The sequence below is a fragment of the Heloderma suspectum genome, chromosome 2, assembly GCF_057233095.1.
Source record: "Heloderma suspectum isolate Gila_16-S chromosome 2, 16-S_ref, whole genome shotgun sequence".
In the NCBI taxonomy this organism is placed as follows: Eukaryota; Metazoa; Chordata; class Lepidosauria; order Squamata; family Helodermatidae; genus Heloderma; species Heloderma suspectum.
Genome location: NC_139459.1, coordinates 345,826,997 through 345,846,971, shown reverse-complemented (window position 1 = coordinate 345,846,971; position 19,975 = coordinate 345,826,997).

The window sequence follows — 19,975 nt, the reverse complement described above, 5'->3', positions numbered from 1 at the left end:
TATCGGACATGTCTGACTGGACACCGGTCATTCTATGCTACAAATAACTCACATTTGAAGACCTAAGTGGTGGTGATGAAGACATCCTGCTTCTCTGCTATCTTTGTATCTGTGTGGAGCTTTGTCAAGTAGTTAGAGCAGGGGTGGAGAACGAATGGCCTTCCAGATGTTGTTGGACTGCAATTCCAATCAGCCATAGCTAGCATTGCCAATGATGAGGGATGACAGGAACAAAATCTGGAGGACCCCATTCCTGAATTAAGATGACTTCTACATCTGGGCCAAAAATGTGAGCACTGAGCATGTTCTATTTCCATGTGTCCGTCATGACACGTTTGTACACTTTTGGGATAAAATTACTTGCAAGGGGACACAAGACACTTGGAAAGGGGGGGTGACATTTTAGCCAGGGAAGAGATCTTGAGACAGGTATGGCCTTTCTCCTACCAGCTGAGGCTTGGGGGGGGGGTGGCTTGAATGTCATCTGAGATAGCATCCTCATAGATTGTTTGGGGGTTTCCCGACTTTTGAACATTTTCCCCCCATTCTAAAAGGTTGAAATGCCTCTCCTATGCTTAATTACTGGCAGTCAGAGCTTTACTTTTCCCCTTCATGGATCACGGCCTTGTTGTGGCGAAGGGGCTTGCGTAACTCAGTGAAGCCATAAGCTATGCCGTGCAGGGCCACCCAAGACGGACAGGTCATGGCGGAGAGTTCTGGCAAAATGTGGTCCACTGGAGAAGGAAATGGCAACCCACTCCAGTATTCTTGCCAAGAAAACCCCATGGAACATATCACAAGGCTAAAAGAGATGACGCCGGAAGATGAGCCCCTCAGGTCGGAAGGTGTCCAATACACTACTGGGGAAGAGCAGAGGGAATTTCCAAGTAGCGCCAGAAAGAGTGAAGCGGCTGGGCCAAAGCCGAAAGGACACTCAGCTGTGGATGAGTCTGGTGGTGAAAAGAAAGTCCAGTGCTGTAAAGAACAATATTGTTTAGAACCTGGAATGTAAGATCAATGAATCAAGGTAAGCTGGAGGTGGTCAAACATGAGATGGCAAGATTGAACATCGACATCTTGGGAACGGTGACTGTAGCCATGAAATTAAAAGACGCTTGCTCCTTGGGAGGAAAGCGATGGCAAACCTAGACAGCATAGTAAGAAGCAGAGACATCACCTTGCCGACAAAGGTCCGTCTAATCAAAGCTATAGTTTTCCCAGTAGTAACGTATGGCTGTGAGACCTGGACTATAAGGAAGGCTGAGCGCTGAAGAATTGATGCTTTCAAACTGTGATGCTGGAGAAGACTGTTACAAGTCCCCTGGACTGCAAGGAGGTCAAATCAGTCAATCCTAAAGGAAATCAACCCTGACTGCTCATTGGAAGGACAGATCCTGAAGCTGAAGCTCAAATATTTTGGCCACCTAATGCGAAGAGAAAACTCCCTGGAAAAGACCCTGATGCTGGGAAAGATTGAAGGCAGAAGGAGAAGGGGACTGCAGAGGATGAGATGGCTAGATAGCATCACCGATGCAATGAATATGAACTTGAGCACACTCCGGGAGAGAGCGGAGAACAGGAAGGCCTGGCAGCTATGGTCCATGAGGTCATGAAGAGTCGGACACAACGACTCAGCAACAACAATATGTGTAGTGCTTTGCCCGCTGTTTTTGGAAATGTGGACTGTGTAGTCCTTTGACACACACTGTTTGCGTGTCCACACAGCACAAGCACGTGTGCGCGCGCGCGCGCGCACACAAGCAAAAGAAAAGCAAACATGAAACTACAAGCAAAGGGGGGGAATAACTATAATCCTAACAGAAGAGAAAAGGGTTTTTATTTTTTTATTTTTGCAGGGAAAAGACATCAAAAATGGAAAGGGAAGGAATACAGGAATTGAGAAGGGGGTGGCGGAGAGGAGCCAAGAGCAAGGACAAGAAAAAGCGAGAGTGTGTCAAAGTAAGGGCTAACTAATGGTTGAGAGGGAATTGAAAAGGTGTGGGAAGCTGAGCATAAGCAACTAAAGTGAAATTTTCCATTTTTTAAAATGAACAAACAAAAAGAATGAATGGAAAACATATTACAGAAGGGTGGGGTGGAGCAGAAAGAGACTAAGACCCAGGGAGGAAAAAATAACTGCTAAATTATTATAAATTAAATTAGAAATTAAATAAATAAATAAATAAATGTTTGGTTTTTAAAATAAAGGATATACAACAGAAAGAAAGAGAAAAGTTCAATTGGGATTGGGAATAAAGAAGAAACACAAAGCTGGAGTAAGGTAAGCTGGAGGTGGTCCTCCAGCTTACCTTAAAAGGACACTCAGCTGTGGATGTGTCTGGTGGTGAAAAGAAAGTCGGATGATGTAAAGAACAATATTGTTTAGGAACCTGGAATGTAAGATCAATGAATCAAGGTAAGCTGGAGGTGGTCAAACATGAGATGGCAATTTGAACATCGACATCTTGGGAACGGTGACTGTAGCCATGAAATTAAAAGACGCTTGCTCCTTGGGAGGAAAGCTATGGCAAACCTAGACAGCATAGTAAGAAGCAGAGACATCACCTTGCCGACAAAGATTCGTATAATCAAAGCTATAGTTTTCCCAGTAGTAACGTATGGCTGTGAGAGCTGGACTATAAGGAAGGCTGAGTGCCGAAGAATCGATGCTTTTGAACTGTGGTGCTGGAGAAGACTCTTACGAGTCCCCTGGACTGCAAGGAGGTCAAATCAGTCCATCCTATAGGAAATCAACCCTGAGTGCTCATTGGAAGGACAGATCCTGAAGCTGAAGCTCAAATATTTTGGCCACCTAATGCGAAGAGAAAACTCCCTGGAAAAGACCCTGATGCTGGGAAAGATTGAAGGCAAAAGGAGAAGGGGACTGCAGAGGATGAGGTGGCTAGATAGCATCACTGATACAATGAATATGGACTTGAGCACACTCCGGGAGAGAGCGCAGGACAGGAAGTGCTGTGGTCCATGGGGTCACGAAGAGTCGGACACGACTGAATGACTGAACAACAACAAGAGCTTTAAGCTAAAATACGTTGGCATTTTTGGCCTCACCCCGTTTGCCCTCAGTCCTGCCCACCACTGGAATGCAGCCCTGGGAGCCTTCTCGGAAATTGAGTTCAACTCTTGGGGTGGAAAGAGGTTCAACTCCCATCATAGATCAACCTGGTGCCCTGCAGATGTTTTGGATTTCAACTCCCACCAGCCACAGCCAGCATGGCATTGGCCAATGGTCTGGAATACTGAGAGTTTTAGTCCAAAACATCTGCAAGGCACCAGGCTGGGGAAGGCTGTCATACATCCACACTGGACATGAGGCCTTGCCCCATGCTCCATCATCTCAGCCTGATTTGGAAGGAAGGGAACTCACTCAGGAATTGCTTTGTTTTAATGGTCTTTTCTTGTGTGGATTTAGGAGGTTATTAGACAACCCCTTCTATTCCACTTCTAATGCCACTGTTGGATTAGTGCCTCCCATGAATCTATGCAACTATCTATACACACTCCTTTGCAAAATGGGTGGCTGGTTCAGAATTTCTGGGGCATCGTGAAGGGTAAGTTTAGAAGGGAGCTCAAGTCCAAAAAAGGGGGGGCTGAGAATCACTGAGCTTTTCTACACAAGACATTTATTGTGCATCCGTTATTCCATACTCACGGTTGTTTACAGGTTCTTTACACGACATCGTGACACCCCAGTTTTGTGTCTGTTTGTAAACTTTGGGGCAAGTTTTTTTTAGAGCAGAGAAATTGGGGTAGTACTTAAAGAAAGTGAAAGAAAACGCTATTTGCGCTTGTGTATTTGCGCTATTCCGCTGTGCTACAGTGCCGCCTAGACGTTTTGTAGCATTAAAGCAGAAAAGGAAAGGCTCCTTGTGTACTGTTCAGGTCTCAATTTGCAATAAAACTGAAAGTAGATGCAGCGGATTAACAGCCTCATGTAGAAAAATCCATCCGTTATTGGAATGAACAGAAAAGTCCCATGTGATTACTTGCACTAACCATGTCTGGCCACCATGTGGCGGTGTCTACTAACAGTGGAGCTCTTCTGTTTGGCTTGTGTTGGGTTGTATTTTAATTTACCGTCAAGAGTGCTAGAAGCAGCAGCAGCGAGATTTTAAAATACAGGGCAATTTCAACTGAAACTAGGTCAAGCAGGGTTGTTACTTCTCCTGATATTTTATCCTGATGCAAATACAAATAAAATAGTACTGCTGCAGTAACAGGTACATGACAGTTGCAGACGTCTCCTCCGCGGAGATGCAGGACAGGGGAAAGCTCGGATCCAGTGGAGGCTGGTGGCTCCCATGTCAGTGGGGTCATAAATCCGGTCCTGGTTTAAGTCAGAAGCAGTCAGAACTCTAAATGAGCTATTTAAGGTGCTTTCCACCTTGGATAGGTCCTTTAGACTGACTGGTTCTGACTGAAACCCAGAGCGGACCCACTACCCCACTGACATTGAAGCACCAGCCTCCACTGCTTGGATCCGCAGGATGCACAGACTTCCCATTCACCTGAGACACCGCTGGAATTGGGAGAAATGTAGGCAAGCCCTGAAGCTGGCATGTGTAATTTCCCTCCCATGGTAGGTAAATAATCGGGGGGGGGGGTGTTAAAGGGGGGGGCAGAGAAACACCGCTCCTGCTGGCACAAGCGTGGGAGTGCTTTTGATAAGATGGTGCCTCCACTTTTAGATCTCCCCCACCCACCCACTGGCAGGATTGCTCCATAAAGAACATGTTACCAGAAAATTATGTTTTTCTTGTACCTTTTTTAGCCAAAGAACAAACATCCTTTTGGTTTTTAGATCAGTGGAAGATAGGCTGTTTCAGGGTAAGTGAATACAACTGCACAGCCTTCAGCTTAATATGAGAATAGGAATGTTACAAATGTGTTCTTTCCTGTGTTCATCTGTAAAATGCTGGAGGATATTAAATTAATAAATGGAGAAAATAAATGGAACAAGCATGGTACCAAAGTTATGAGGTGCATAGCATTATCATGTAGAATAAAAACATTCTTAAGAGAAAGCACAGTTCACAGTATAAGATGCAACTTTGGCTATTGCTCATTGCTGCTATTATTATTATTATTATTATTATTATTATTATTATTATTCGCTGCCATTTGCTCCTAATGGCTATGGGTAAAAGTTGCCATTCCTATTACATATTAAGCATTGATGCATTAATTGACATAAACCACTGTTGTCTTTTCAGTGCCAGGCAAAGACTTTTCAAAAATTCTCTCAGGCTTTAAAAAAAAACCTTTTAACTGACTTTTAGATTTTTTTTTAATCTGCCCTGGAAACTGGTGTGTGTGTGTGAGAGAGAGAGAGAAAGAGAGAGAGAGAGAGAAAGAAAGAAAGAAAGAAAGAGAAAATATATTATTAATTTTAAAAGTATTAATTAAAAGAAAAGTATTAATTAAATTAAAACTTTAAAATAACTCCTTAAGTCTTTAATAAGCTGTGCTTTTAGGAGTTGTGTGCAATAATGTATTGCACACTAAATCTACATTATCCAAGCAGAAATAATTGCACATGATGCCATTCCCTCCCACTTCCAAATGTGATAAAATGTCAAAATGCTGCACCAAGAAAACCATAGATCTAAGAAAAGACTGAAGAAACACATGGATCGAATTGCTAGTATTAAGCTGAAAGCTACCATTGGCCATGGCTCCCTCTGGATGCACAGAGGGACATCTCTCTGTAACAGTTTCTCTAGGATGAAAGTCCTATTTACCTAGTATAGAAATTAGGAGCCTGGTCAGTTTAATACTAGAAGGGCTAGTAAAGACCACAGTGAAAATAGGCAGCTTCTTGTGAGAAATGGCTCTGCTAAAGTCCCTCCTGTGTGAAATCCCATCATCCTGACAGACACGTTCAGATTTCTACCACCAGGGGGCAATGGCTTACAAATACAGAGTTACACTGCATCGCTCAAGTCTAATTAGAGAGTCAATTCAGCTTTCTCCAACCTGGTGCCCTCCAGATGCAACTCCCATTATCCCCAGCGAGCTGGCTGTGAGTAGTGGGCATTGTAGTCCAACTCATTTGGAGGACACCAGGCTGGGGAACGCTGGTTTAATAGAAAAGGTTTGCGGGGTGTTGCTGCTGCTGCTGCCAGTGTTTAAGTTCTTTGCTCTGGATCAGAGCTGACCAAACAGTGTGTGGTCTAGCTGTTAGAATGTCAGACTAAGACTGGGAACACCTCAAGCCCCCATCAGCTATGGAACTCACTGCGTGACCCTGGGCAAAACTAAGAACACCAGAAGATCTCTGCTGGATCGGAACAAGGGTCCATCTAGCCCAGCATTCTGTTCACACAATGGCCAACTTGCTGCCAATGGGAAACCCACGAGCAGGACATGAGGGCAACAGCACCCTCCCACCCGTGTTCCCCAGCAACTGGTGTACGTAGGCATACCGCCTCTGATACTGGAAGTAGCACATAGCCATCAGGACTAGTAGCCATTGATAGCCTTCTCCTCTGTGAATTTGTCCAACCCCATTTTAAAGCCATCCCAATCAATGGCCATTGCTACATCTTGAGGTAGCAAATCCCACAGTTTAACTATGTGCTACATGAAGAAGTCCCTCTTTCTATGTGTCCTGAATCTCCCACCAATCAGCTTCATGGGGTGACCCCGGGTTCTAGTATTCTGAGTTTAATCTACCTCACAAGGTTGTTGAGAGGACAAAAGGGGTGTGTCAGTTCCATGATACTGCTCTGAACTCCCCAGAGGAGGAAGAAATCAAAATGTAATAAATAGATAAGCTCCTAGTTCTCAGGGGTTATTCTGCTCTCCAGACTGTTTTCAAGCAGCTAGGACAATCCAGCCTTCTCACAAAGACTCTATTTAATATAAAGACATGACTTTGCATTTCACAGGTATGGTGATGAGGGTCAGGGGTGCTTCCTGAAAAATCTCTTCAAGATGCAGACAGGAAGGCATCTGGTCGTGGGGGTCCCCATATAAGAATGTTTTGCTTCTGGTACTTTTCACTTTGAGTTGCTATTTCAGAATAAAGGTAGACTCATTAAGTGCTTCCTCACCATTGCTGCTGCTTTTCTGGGTGGGGTGGGGGGACTCAGTCATCAAAAGCAATGCGTCATCATGGAGGATATTACTTTTGTTAAAAGGTTGTCGTCTACCTCCCTCTGGGTTCAGGTGGAACTCGCCATTAGCAATAACCTCAGGAGAATGATTGTTTAGACACCCCCCCCCCCAGTGGAAAAGGAAATTGGAACTCTGAGACCGATAATAAGTAACTTGATTCAAAATCCTCTTTGCAGACTAATGGAGTATGACTGACTCATACATGATGGTAAATAGAGGAAGGAAAAGTAAGGGGAAAAAATGGAGGAAAGAGAGATCTAGTTGGGGGTCATAAGTATTGTGGCAGTTCCTGTTGTTCTGTACATCAAACTGTTATTCATATCCAGTTATACATACACGTCTGTGATATGCCACGATCCCTTGTGACAAGAAGGGATTGGCTGATTACATTAAAATCTGGTTGCAATCTTGCTGTGATTCCCCCTTAGCCATTGGCTGAGCTGCTGTGATGTCACAGAACATTCACTTACATTCTACTGTTGAGGGGGAAGAATCAGTTATGGAACGTTGGCATGGGGCACAGCTGCGGTTAGATTAATGGACGTTTGGTTTAATTGGGTAGAAAACCTCACTACAGACAGGAAACAGAACGGTTTTCTACAGGAAAGATTGAAGATATAGAAAGGTTGGAGTCTGGGAGACAGAATGCCCTAGGTTGCAGCCTAGGGATTCAAAGAGGCAGAAGGACCGCTATACTCAGTCCTGGCCCCAGGTTTTTGAGGGCCCTTGGGCAAGACACCTTCAAGGGCTCCCTCCTGCAGTGTATCTACCTTATCACCACCATTGTCAGCAGCAGCTATTGCTCCTCATCTTCTTTCTCCCCATTGCTACTGCTTGCTTGTTCGACAGGCAGAGATCCGGGGAGCAAGCAGGCCGGGGCATCTCCTGCTCTTCCCCCTCACCAGCACTGCTGTCTGGGCCAGAGCAAGAGGCAGGTGAACAAGCAGGTTGCAATGTGTCAGGATTGATTCTGAGCGTATGGAGATAGTTAGCAGTTCAGATTCAGAAGGGGAACAGCCAGAACCGGGGAAGGCATCTTCCCGAGCGAGTTCAGATATGGATAGGCGTGCTTCTCAGGATGCTGGCACCCAGATGGCTGGGCCTGAAGCCCCCCCCCCCATGAGAATCCTGGAGGAGGAGGAGGAGGAGAGCGAGAGCATGGGGCGTGACCTGAGGGATGCTAGACTGCGGCGCAGAGCAAAGCGGGAAAAGTTAGAGGTGGAACTCAGACGGTCGACCCGGCTAGCGATGCGCGAGGGTCGACGTAGGGGAACCTCACTGGATGGGAGGGGTTTCCCTCCCTAAGTTAGTCTAGCCAGCAAGTCCCTGTTCAAACTGCCAGCAACATCGTAGCTCCCATTTGGATCCCCTGTTGTCATTCCTTTGTAGCCTGAAAGTCTTCGGGGATTTGCATCTGTAATGAACCTGTTGATAGTGAATTAAAGACCTGAGCTGAAGCCTCCCTTCTTGTGTGTGTGCATGAGGAAGGTGGGGGCCAAGGGAACATGACGCACTGGTGAAGAGGAAGAACAGCTCCAGGGGCTGTTGTCCTGGGCTGTGGGCCCTTGGCAGGTGCCCCACCATGCCTGGCCTGAGTGCCTGCCCTCTCTGTACTGTTGCTGAGAAATGAGGACAAGTGAATTTCACATCCTGATTCAAACTAATCCCCCTGTTATTGGGCTGCAGGCCCTGACTAGTACTTCTCGTACCTGAAGTGCCTTAAAATATTTCTCCTGCTTGTCCATGGAGTTTGGAGGCCCAAAGTCACATTGTGCAATCCATGACTGAGAGGGGATTTTAATCTGCTTCTCTCTGCTCCAAGTAGTGTGGCCTCTTCTTATACATTTGACAACAGCTTGACAGGAAGAAATCAATTGCTGACAGTTTTCACCCCAAGCAGGTAACTCTGATGTCTGCCCATCAAGGCGAAATAAATGGCACCGCTACAGGAGCTAGTTGAAAACGTGACAATCCTAGGTCCAACACCTTACCTACTGCCACACTAGCTATAGGGATAGACAGTGAGAAAAGCAATATGGAGCAAACTGGAGCTGCATAGAGAACACTTGGGCGAAAAGGGTGCGCTGTAGACTGAACTGCTGCGGCGGATGCCCATATTCTGTGCAGGGCCACAGCCAGATTGGGCCCGGCGGATGCTCCACCCCAGTTGGAGTGAGTTTTCCCTACCTATGGATTTTAAAAAAGCAAACAAAACCGGCTTTTAAAAACTTGTAACCTGTCAGTTTCCATCTGAAAAATAAAACTGAAGGAGCAGGGTATGTTTAGCCTGGAGAAGAGAAGACTAGGTGGAGGAGAAAGACGTGGCAGTCCTCCTCGAATACTTGAAAGGCCCTCACAAAGAAGAGGGCAACAACTTGTTCTCTGTGGCCCCAGAAGACAGGGTTAGATCCAATGAGCTTAAGTTGCAGGAGAAACCTCTCGATGGAAAGAGCAGTTCAACGATGGAACCAGTTACTGAGATCAGCTTTCCCCAAACTGGTGCCCTCCAGATGTTTTGAACTTTAACCCTACCTTGCTGGAGGTCTTCAAGCAGTGACGTGAAGACCTCCAGCATCTGTTGGGGGTGCTCTAGCTCTGGATTTCCTGCAACAAGCAGGCAGTTGGACTAGTTGGCCGACGAGATCCCCTCCTCCTCTTCTATGATTCTACTATCCTGTGTTTAGAATAGGAGAATTTCTGGCTTTAAAAAAACTAGCCAAAACTCTCTGGCCAGTTCACAACATGATAAACCACAACATCAAACCTTTAATATACAAAATTTTTGAACAGTTTGAAACACTTAAGAACAATTAACAATAAAACGACTAGCACCTGTTTAAAAAGCTAACATTTAAAAGCCCCATGATATGCCGTCAAATGCCTGCGAGTAGAGGAAAGTCTTAACCTGGTGCCAAAAAGATGACAATGCTGATGCCAGGCAGACCTCTCTGGGGGGAGCATTGCACAATTCTTCCACTGAGGAGAGAGTTCCACAATTGGGGGGCCACCACTGAGAAGGCCATCTCCCTTTTTCATTATTATTCTTATAAAATAATGCTATTATTATTTAAAAGATTTCTAGGCTGCCTTTCAGAGCAGAAGCCCTCCCATGACCTCTCGCTTGTTGCCATCCTCTGAACTTCCCTCAGAGGAGGCACTCGGAGGAGGGCCTCAGATGTTGTTCATAGTGTACAAGGTAGGTTCATACCAGGAGAGATGCTCCATCAGGTGCCCCCCCCAAAGTGGCAGAACTCAATTCAGCCTGCCTGATCCACACCCATACCTGCCCACTTGAGGATCCCCCCTAGACTTGGGATGGATTTTCTAAAATCAATACCACCCTTGTCAAGAATCCCTCTGACCTTTTGCCATTATGATAGTGAGCACAGCAGGGTGCTTAAAAGGAAGTTATTTATTTAAAAGAGACATTCATTGTGAGTAGTGGAGGACTCCTGAACCTAAAAATAACTGCTCTTACACAGTTTGAGCATTTCTAAAGTAAATGACTCATATAGATATAGATGGCCTGGTCTTGATAATCGGATTAGAGAAGTTGGTGTTGGCTTTAAAGACATCACTGATTTTCCATTCAATTCTTTTAAGCCCCGCCTAGTGAAGAAGGCTGCCTGTGGAGTTGTGAACCACTCATACAGCTTTGGCTATTGGGTGGTATAGACACATAATTAATTTATTAATTAAATGGGGTAGTGCCTGAAAGTCTGAGGCTTTGAACTTGGTCTTGTTTGGGCAGTCAGGGGTGGGGGTGGGTGGGAGTGAAATCTGTAGATGAAAAGGGTTACCCTGTTCTTCAGTTCTGACACACAATAGAAAATAGCTGAGGTTTTATTACAGTGGAACTTCTGAGGGGACTCCACCACTTCCATGTCCCTGGTGGGAGACCTCTTGTGTCCTCCTGAGTCATCTTCAACCTATGTGGTTGGCCGGAGAAAGACCCTGGCTGCCCTGATCGGAAAATGGATGACTGTGCCTAGATTCTCTTTGCTGTCTGCTTTTCTTTAACTTTCTCCTTACATGGAGACTCTCTGAACGTATAGCATGATGATTCATTGCCTGGCCACTAGGGTGACCACCTAGGAATCTTATAACAAGGAATTAGGATAAGATAGAAGGTCTATATTTGGGCACAGTAACCCAAGGCAAGGATTCCATGCATGCCACAGAAGGATGGAAGCTCCTGTATACCAAGACAGACCATTAGTCTAACTAGCTCACTATTGTCTATGTATACCAGTAGAACTGAACCTCAGGTCTGGCCCTCCGAGGTTCATCAGATGGCCTGGAGATGCTAAGAATTAGACCTGGGACCTTCTCCATGCAAAGCTTGTGCTCTACCATTAAGTTACAGCCCTTCCCCAAAGGAGTTATAAGGAACCACAATATTTAAATATGGGTTATCAAATGAGGTTCTTGGGTTGCTTTAACAAAGGCAATCCAGCCATGAAAATACATGTAACAGAAGTAACTTCCTCACATGGATTCCTTTGCTGGATCCAGAATCGATGTCCAGAACTGGATATGGATGTGCATCTGGATACATATTAGCATTGCAAATACATTCCAGTGTTCAGTTGTCTGTCAAGGGATGTACGTCCAGTGTGAAATTCATTGGCCCTTACAGAAGAAAACATTAAGTGAAATTGTGGAATGTTCATAAACATTCTATTTGCCAACTCAGTTGTTCTAGGAACCAATGGCCCATCAAGTTCAATGGACAAGACTGCAGGTGTGTGGGTAAAGATGGAGAGTTCCAGTTATTTCTTTCTTCAACTTACCACCTTAACGTCCATCACTGAGGACAGCACTGCAGGCAAAGCAAGGGGAAGGTCCAGAGCAATTTTCCAAACCTTGGCCCTGTTCTCCCTGAACCAAATAGCGTCTGTAAAGGAAGCACAAAGTGTTCCCCTCATCCCAAGTCAGAAACTGTGTTTAGGATGGGGGCTGCTCCTCCACTTATTGAATGCAGTCTCTCTTCCTGTGTATATGTGTGTGTGTGTGTGTTGGACAGCTCCTTCTCTAGAGCTGCCTTCAGAAGGTGAGGAGAGACATTCTGCTGGTTTGCATGAGATCTGGGTGGTTAAATAATTTGTTTACCATCCCAGCCACTCACCCTCGCTGGGTTCATACATAACACCAAGCCGCACCTGGCGAGGGTAATCAGGGAAATCAGGCAGCATGCACCCAGCATGTGTGCCAGTGTGGTGGGAACAAGCTACCAGGGCTTATTAACCATCCTGGTGTAGTGTGAACCTGGTCATTTCTCCCTGGTCGTGGCTGAGATGCCCAGTGTTAGGAGCGGTAGGCAGCTTTAAGCTCACTGTGCCTTTAATCTCCAAGTTTTCATTTTCCTGATAGGAAGGAACGGCAATCATTCACTCATGTGGGAGAAAGTAAACCAATGCATTTAAGGGCTTCATTGGGGTGAAGGCTAAACCTGTGACTTGCCCTTGACAGCCACAGCCATAAAACTCATGCATGTTTTTATCTGCATGGACCCATCCTGGATTCTGTTTCATGAGGACTTGTGGGGGACGACAATTGCTTGAATACACAGAGTGGGCTGCAACGACTCCGACAACTGAGAGAGGAGGGAAATTATATTGACACACGAAGTGGTGAGATGGAGTAAGCTCAAATGAAGTTTCACCTCCCCAGGTTTCTCAGAGACAGGCATAAATCCCTACAGAGATCTGTTATTACAGCAGCAGGACTACAGCACGTTTTCCTTCTTTTTCTTATATTTGCCCGATAACTTTATTTTCTGGTTTCTGCTGTTCTGATTACCGGTTTCTGCTGTTCTGATTACTCTCATTTCCATTTGGTGAAACAGTTTCTGGTATGTTTTTAAATGTTTTATTTTGTTCTTAATGATTTGGATCCAGAGCTAAGCATGTAGGCACACCTGGGCTGGCAGAACCAGGCTTCCCTGCCCCATCTTCCCCATGGCAGCCTGTCCACCCCCCCCCCGAAAATGCTACACAAAGGAAGACTCTGCTGAATGGCTTAAATCAGCTTTCCCCAAGCTGGTAACCTCCAGATGTCCTGGACATCAACTCCCAGCCAGCACTGCCAATGGTCAGGAATTCTGGGAGTTGTAGTCCAAACAGGGGCAGACCTAGACTTGTTGTTGTTGTTCAGTCGTTCAATCATGTCCGACTCTTCGTGACCCCATGGACCATAGCACGCCAGGCCTTCCTGTCCTGCGCTCTCTCCTGGAGCGTGCTCAAGAGACCTAGACTAGCTGCTGGCAACTGGTGCCCTGGGTGAACCATGCAATAGGCACCCCCACCCCCAAACCCAAAGGGCAGATCTAGGCTGAGGTTTTTGGTAAACTAGGAAACATTTTGCCCCTATTTTCCATTTAATGTTTTTAACTGTATTTATTTAAACAGATCATTATTTGGGGTGTCCATCCATCCATCCATCCATCCAAAGTTTCTGAGAGCAGATAAAACAGACATGAATTTTTCATTTTTATTTATTCCCCCACACACACATTTGGTACCCCACTTAACTTGGCCACATAGGTGAGTGCCTAGTTTGCCTATATGGACCACCCCTGAGTCCAAAAGATCTTGAGGGCACCAGGTTGGGGGAGGCTGAGGTAGGCTGAGGTGCAAGGAGAAGAAGGAATCCCCGCAAATCGGGCTGGGGCACTTCTATGAGCAGAGCAGATTTTTAGGCAGTTGCAGATGCCTTGGTCTGAATCCAACCCAATGTGTTTAGTTAGTTAGCTGGAGACCTTTAATCCAAAGGCAGGCTATACATATTTTAATAAATATTAAAAGAAAAGAGCAGTTCACCCAAATTTCATGGCAAGTGAGGAACTAGGAAGTCACGGGGGTTGGGCAAACCACATGACTGTCAAGCAACTGATAGAAAAACAACAAGCCTGAAGGTGATCTTGGAACCAGATATGGGCAAATCACACAGCCAAACAGGGTGACAAATTTCAAGCCTTGATGTGGCAAGCCATGGGTGAGCAATAGGGGAGAGACCTCAGATTGCATATGCCCAAAGACATTCCTAACCTATTAGCCAATCTGATGGAAAAACACAGCCCGCGATCATCCGAATTGCAATGTGGCACAAGGAAGGCAAGAGGGGGACACATTTCTCCAAAGAAGAGGTGCCTGCAGAGCTGGCACATGGATCCAGTTAGGTTTCTGAGCTTCTTATTCAAGGTGTTATTCCTGAGATGAGCCCAGTCCCAGCAAAAAGACTGAAGGATCAGGGCCCCCGAGCTTGAGTATTTTGGTAAAACGTGGATGTAAATCCCACTGAACTCATTGAGACTGACTTCTGAGTAGACATGCATAGGATTGCACTGTAAATTTCTTTCCCCCTCCCTTAAAAACCCCCACCTACAATAATTACTTAATTTCCTCCTTAAGGAACCCAAAGCAGCATACATAATCTTCCTCCTCCTCCTCCTCTTCCTCCTCCTCCATTTTATCCTCACAGCAACAGCCCTGTGAGGTAGGTTGGGCTGAGAGTCTGTGACTGGCCCAAAGTCGCCCAGCGAGCTTCCATGGCCAAGTGGGGACTAGAACCCGGACCTCCCGACTCCCAGTCCAACACTCTCGCCGCTACACCACACTGTTGTGGTTTTAAGGTTTTAATTGTTGTGAACTGCCCAGAGAGCTTCTGCTATTGGGCAGTATAGAGATGTAATTGATTAATTAATGATATTTGTTGTTCTCCCTTACTCTCTCCCATTCACAGGCTTTAAAGATCATTCTGGGATAAGGATCTGCATACAAAGCGCTGCCCTGGGGCCCGGTTGTTTGAACTTCCTGCAAAAAGCCCACCAGCACGAACTCTCTTCCATGTTAGCAGCAGAAGGGCAGGCAGAGGACGGGTGGGAGCTCATGGTGGGGGAAGAGAAAGCGAGAGTCCTCTTCTGCAGAAAGAGGAAGGAGTTGCCGAAGTGGAGGGGGAGAGCGCCGAACGAGTAACCGCAAGCAAATGCTGACCTATCTGTCCACTTCCATGGGAAGGGGAAATGGAGCATTGGAGATGCTCACGTCCCCCTCCCCACCCACACACATGACTCCAGACGTGCGGGGCAGGGAGGGCAGTGCGAAACTGGCTAGAGCAAGGTTTCAGAACCTCTCCCCACCACCACCACCACCACCAAAGGCCATTCCAGAGAAGTTCTGGCGGCCAGACTCCAGCAATGAGTGGGCTGAAGGCAAAAGGGGTGGCGCAAAAGAACAAAAAATGCCAGCATATTTTAGCCTGCCAGTAACTGCGCCTCAGGAGAGGCATTTCCACCTTTTAGAACAGGGTGGGGGGTGCCTTGGCTTCACCGCCCCACTGACTTCAGAGCCACCAGCCTCCATTGGGTGGGTCAGTGGGAACTGCACATACGATTGGTGGTTGGGGGAATGAGGGTGGGGCCAGGGAAAGGGGGCGTGGTCTTCTGAAGAACCCTGGAAGGTCAGATTTGTTCCCAGGGCCTGTGATTCTGCATCCTTTGACCAGAGGAACATTTTCTCCCATTGGGAAATGGACAAGAGAGGAGCACGTGGAAGAAGATGCCATGGCCAGGTGTCATCCTTCGAGAGACATTCCTTCTGTCCCAGTCACCTCACCCACCCCTCCAGTGTCTCCTCCTTCTCTGCTGTTACTGTTTAGTGCAATGCCAGGTGCTACCTGGAGGGCTCACAATTCACATTCGATCAGCCTTCCCCAGCCGGGAGCCCTCCAGAAGTGTTGGACTAAACTCCCATCCTCCCCAGCGTGTCGTCCAACACTTCTGGAGGTGCTACATTGAGGAAGGCTGCGTTAGATGGACAAGACATCAAAGAGACACGCAACCAGGTGAAAGCCTGCATGTGGCTTATGTACGGTCTTTTAGCACTTTTGAAATTTGCAATGTGCTTCTCCCATTTCCGTTATCTTTGCCATCAGAACTGTGCTGCAAATAGAGTTGTCACATTTTTCTTATCTGGCCCTGCTATTGAGCCTTTTAACAGCAGCCCGATGCATAGAAATGTAGCAGGAGGAACTTTCCCCATCACTCTGTCTCCAGGCCACAAATAGCTTCACATGCTAATTTTCTGTGGATCAAGCTGCTGTGAAGGTTAAAGGCACAGGACTAGGGCCAGGTGGGGTGGGAAGTATGGCAACCCTACTTGCAAGGTAAGTCAGTGATTTTCCCATTTTACAGTTGAATTACTGAGGCTGAGTCAGAGGGGTGATTTGTCCATACGTGTATGATGAGTCCACAGCAGAGGTGAAAAGAAAATCAGTCCCCCTCCCTAGCCACAGGAATATCTTTCTATTTTTCTTCCTTCGTTAAAGCTGTTCACCAAGATAAAGCAAAACAACTATAACAATAATATATGTAATCGCACACATTTCCAGACTGCTACCCCAACCCCTGCTGGCTTTAAAAACAAAAAAACCTGCCTAGCAAATACGTGCTCTGTTTGAGGCTCTGTAAAGTTCCAGCAATTAGTCCAGGAAACCTGTGCCATAAACTATTCCAGAGTCCCATAATTCCTACTTCCCACAGTGTAATTACTGTATCATTCTAGTGGTCTGTTTGCAGTTGCCTGAAGGGAGAGAAGCTGGACTAGAAACACCATTAAGCACTGACTGGTTCTGACCAGCCCCATAATTGTGTAACACCCTCCCTTGGCATGTCTCTAAACCCCGACAGTAAAGAAAGATCAGATACTGGGATCATAGCCCAGGCGCCAGCAGGACCTGACATCAGCAAGGATAACTTTCTGAGTAGTTGAAGATCCCGTTATTCACGTACGTAGAGTGGCTGCTGTCTCATAGCCGTGCCTCACACTCTGCCTTCCGTGACTGGGGCCAGCAGCAGGACTCAGGAGTCCTCTCAGTGTGCGCTCTTCCCAATTTCAACAGGGTGGGGTGGGGTGGGGAGGGAGGACGTGATCATCTACTGTCTGCCTCATGGAGAAAGCGACACCGCTACCCTCCTAAAGCAGCCTTTTCCAACGTGGTGACGCTCATGTGTTTGATTAGAACTCAACTCCCAGCATGCCCCAGCCAAAGTGGGAGTTGTAGCCAAGCAGATTTGGAGAGCGTGCGGTTGGGAAAGCCGTCCCAAGGAGCTGAGCATTCCTGGCAACATTTCCCTCACTTAGTTTACAGCCATTCGCCTCTTCCTTGTTGCTTCCCAATTGCAGCCTTCCTCAGCCTGGTGGCCTCCAGATGTTTTGAGCTATAACTCCCAGCATTCCTGACCAGGGCTGATGGGAGTCAAAGTCCAAAACGTCTGGAGGTTGTCTTAGCTCCTAATAACACAGAGAAAGATGTATATACACAGTCAATACAAACAAAAATGAGTCCCATCTTGTAGGCTGGACTTAATGGTGGGTCCTGGCTTCAAAAGAGGTGAACTAGAAATTACGGAGCACGCTTCCTTACTGGAGCATTTCCACTCAGCACACATGTCAGTGTGCGCATACACCATGCATTTCAGGGAAAGACTGTGGTGTAGCTGTGAAGCACCTTCTTTACATGCAAAAGGTTCCAGGTTTAATCCCTGGCATGTCCAGGTAGAGTTAGGAAAGAAGACCTTTGCCTGAAACCCTGGAGAGTTACTGCCAGTCTGTGTAGACCCGTCTTGCCCAACCTGGTGTCCTCCAAATGTTTGAGACTACAGCTCCCAGCAATCCTGGCCTTTGCCCTTCCTGGGTGGGGCTAAGAGGAGCTGAAGTCCAAAATATCTGGAAGGCACCAGGTTGGGGAAGGTTGTTCTATACCAGTACCCCAGCCCCACCCACAATCAGCCCTGGCAGAGGTAGGATGAGATTGTTATGTTCTGCCAAATGTAACGATTGCAGTCCAATAAACCATGGTTGGAGAAAAAGCATCACCCCTTTCCCTCCTTTCTCTTGCATGCGGTAATGCGAAAGACCCGGGGTTTGCTAAACCATAGTTTGCTATTATGTCCAAACCAGGAAAGTGCTTAAGGGCACAATCCTATACGTTTTTAGACAGAAAAAGGTCCTACAACTCCCAGAATTCCCCAGCCACCATACCTGGTTGGGGAATTGTGGGAGTTGTAGGACCTTTTTCTGTCTAAACATGCATAGGATTGCGCCCTTAATCACTGACTTCAAACCGGGGTATCAAACCACATCTTGATTCATGGTTTCATTACCTGGTTTGCAGTAAAAAAGGTTAAAGCAAGTTTTCCAAGTCTAGACATAACAGGAAAATGTGATTTAACAAGCTCCAGATATTTTGCATTACATTGGAAGAGGGAAGGGAGGAGGGAGTGTGCAGACCTAAAGCTCATTCTTGGTCTGTTATCAGTGCGGTGTAGTAGTTAGAGTGTTGGACTGGGACAAGTGAGATCAGGCTTCAAGTTCCCACCCACCCATGAAGCTCACCGGGTGACTTTGGGTCAGTCCTTGATTCTCAGCCTAACCTACCTCACAGGGTTGTTGTGAGGATAAAATGGAAAAGAGCAGGTTCGTGCATGCCACCTTGAGCTCCTCGGAGGAAAAGGCAGGGTATAAATATAACAAATAAATAACATAAATGTTTTCGATCTATTATGCCCGTTCGCCGTCTTATATGAGCCATGGTTCATTGCATCTGTACAAACCACGGTTCATTACTTTTGAACCGAGCCAGAGCCTGCAGATCTAAGAAACTCCGTGTTTAATGGACTGCATATTTCTGTTATGTTTTTTCAGTCCTGTGAGGTGAACTTAGTGAGCTGAGGAGTTTCCAGATCACTTCCTTCCCTAAATGTCAGCTAGGATGACCATAAGCAAAGAAGGACAAGCCTCATGCACCTTTAGCAAGTGTGTACCAAAGGGGATTTTAGCAGGGACAGCTTTGTTCACTCCCTGCTAAGTCTGTGACACTTAGCACATCTGTTGTGTACATCTGTTAGGCCTCCCTTTCACTGAGATGGTAAAGCTGTCTCTGGACAGGCTGTGTTGGGGGAGGTGCACACGATCAAATGCTCCTCTGTTTATTTCTGCATTTATTTTAAAGTCCCTATGCCTAGAAAACTGACATGTCAAGGAGAAGGCTAAGATAGACTCATTCTCTCAGACATCTGGTTTTCTCTGTTTTAATTTAATTTTGGAATGTTTGATTGTAATTTGAATTTTTTTATTATTGAGAAGTCACTAATATGAGATGAGCCTCATGTGGCGCAGAGGTAGGCGGCAGTATTGCAACCGAAACTCTCCCCATGACCTGAGTTCGATCCCAGAGGAAGCCAGGTCCCAGGTAGCCGGCTCAGGTCGACTCGGCCCTCCACCCTTCCAAGGTTGGTAAAATAAGTACCCATCTTGCTGGGGGAAAGGTAGTCACGACTGGGGAAGGCAATGGCAAACCACTCCGCTGCAGTCTGCCATGAAAACGCCAACACAAGCAGGCGTCCCTCTAGGAGTCAGTAATGACCCAGTGCTTGCATGGGAGGATCCTTTCCTTTCCTTTCCTTTCCTTTCCTTTCCTTTCCTTTCCAATAATATGAGGCATTGGCATTCTGAAGTAATATAGCCTAGACCAGCTTTCCCCAACCTCCAGATGTTTGGGGTTTTAATTTCCATCAGCCCCAGCCAGCATGGCCAATCGTCAGGAATTCTGGGAGCTGTAATCCAAAACATCTGGGGGATACCAGGTTGGGGAATGCTAGCCTAGACACAGCTTCATCACCTCACTGAGGTCTTAGAGCAGCTTTCCCCAACCTGGTGCCCTTAAGATATTTTAGACAACATCTCCCAGAATTTTTGACCATTAGCCATGTTGACTTGGGCTGATGGGAGTTGAAGTCCAAAACATCTGGAGGATACAAGGTTGGGAAAGGCTGCCT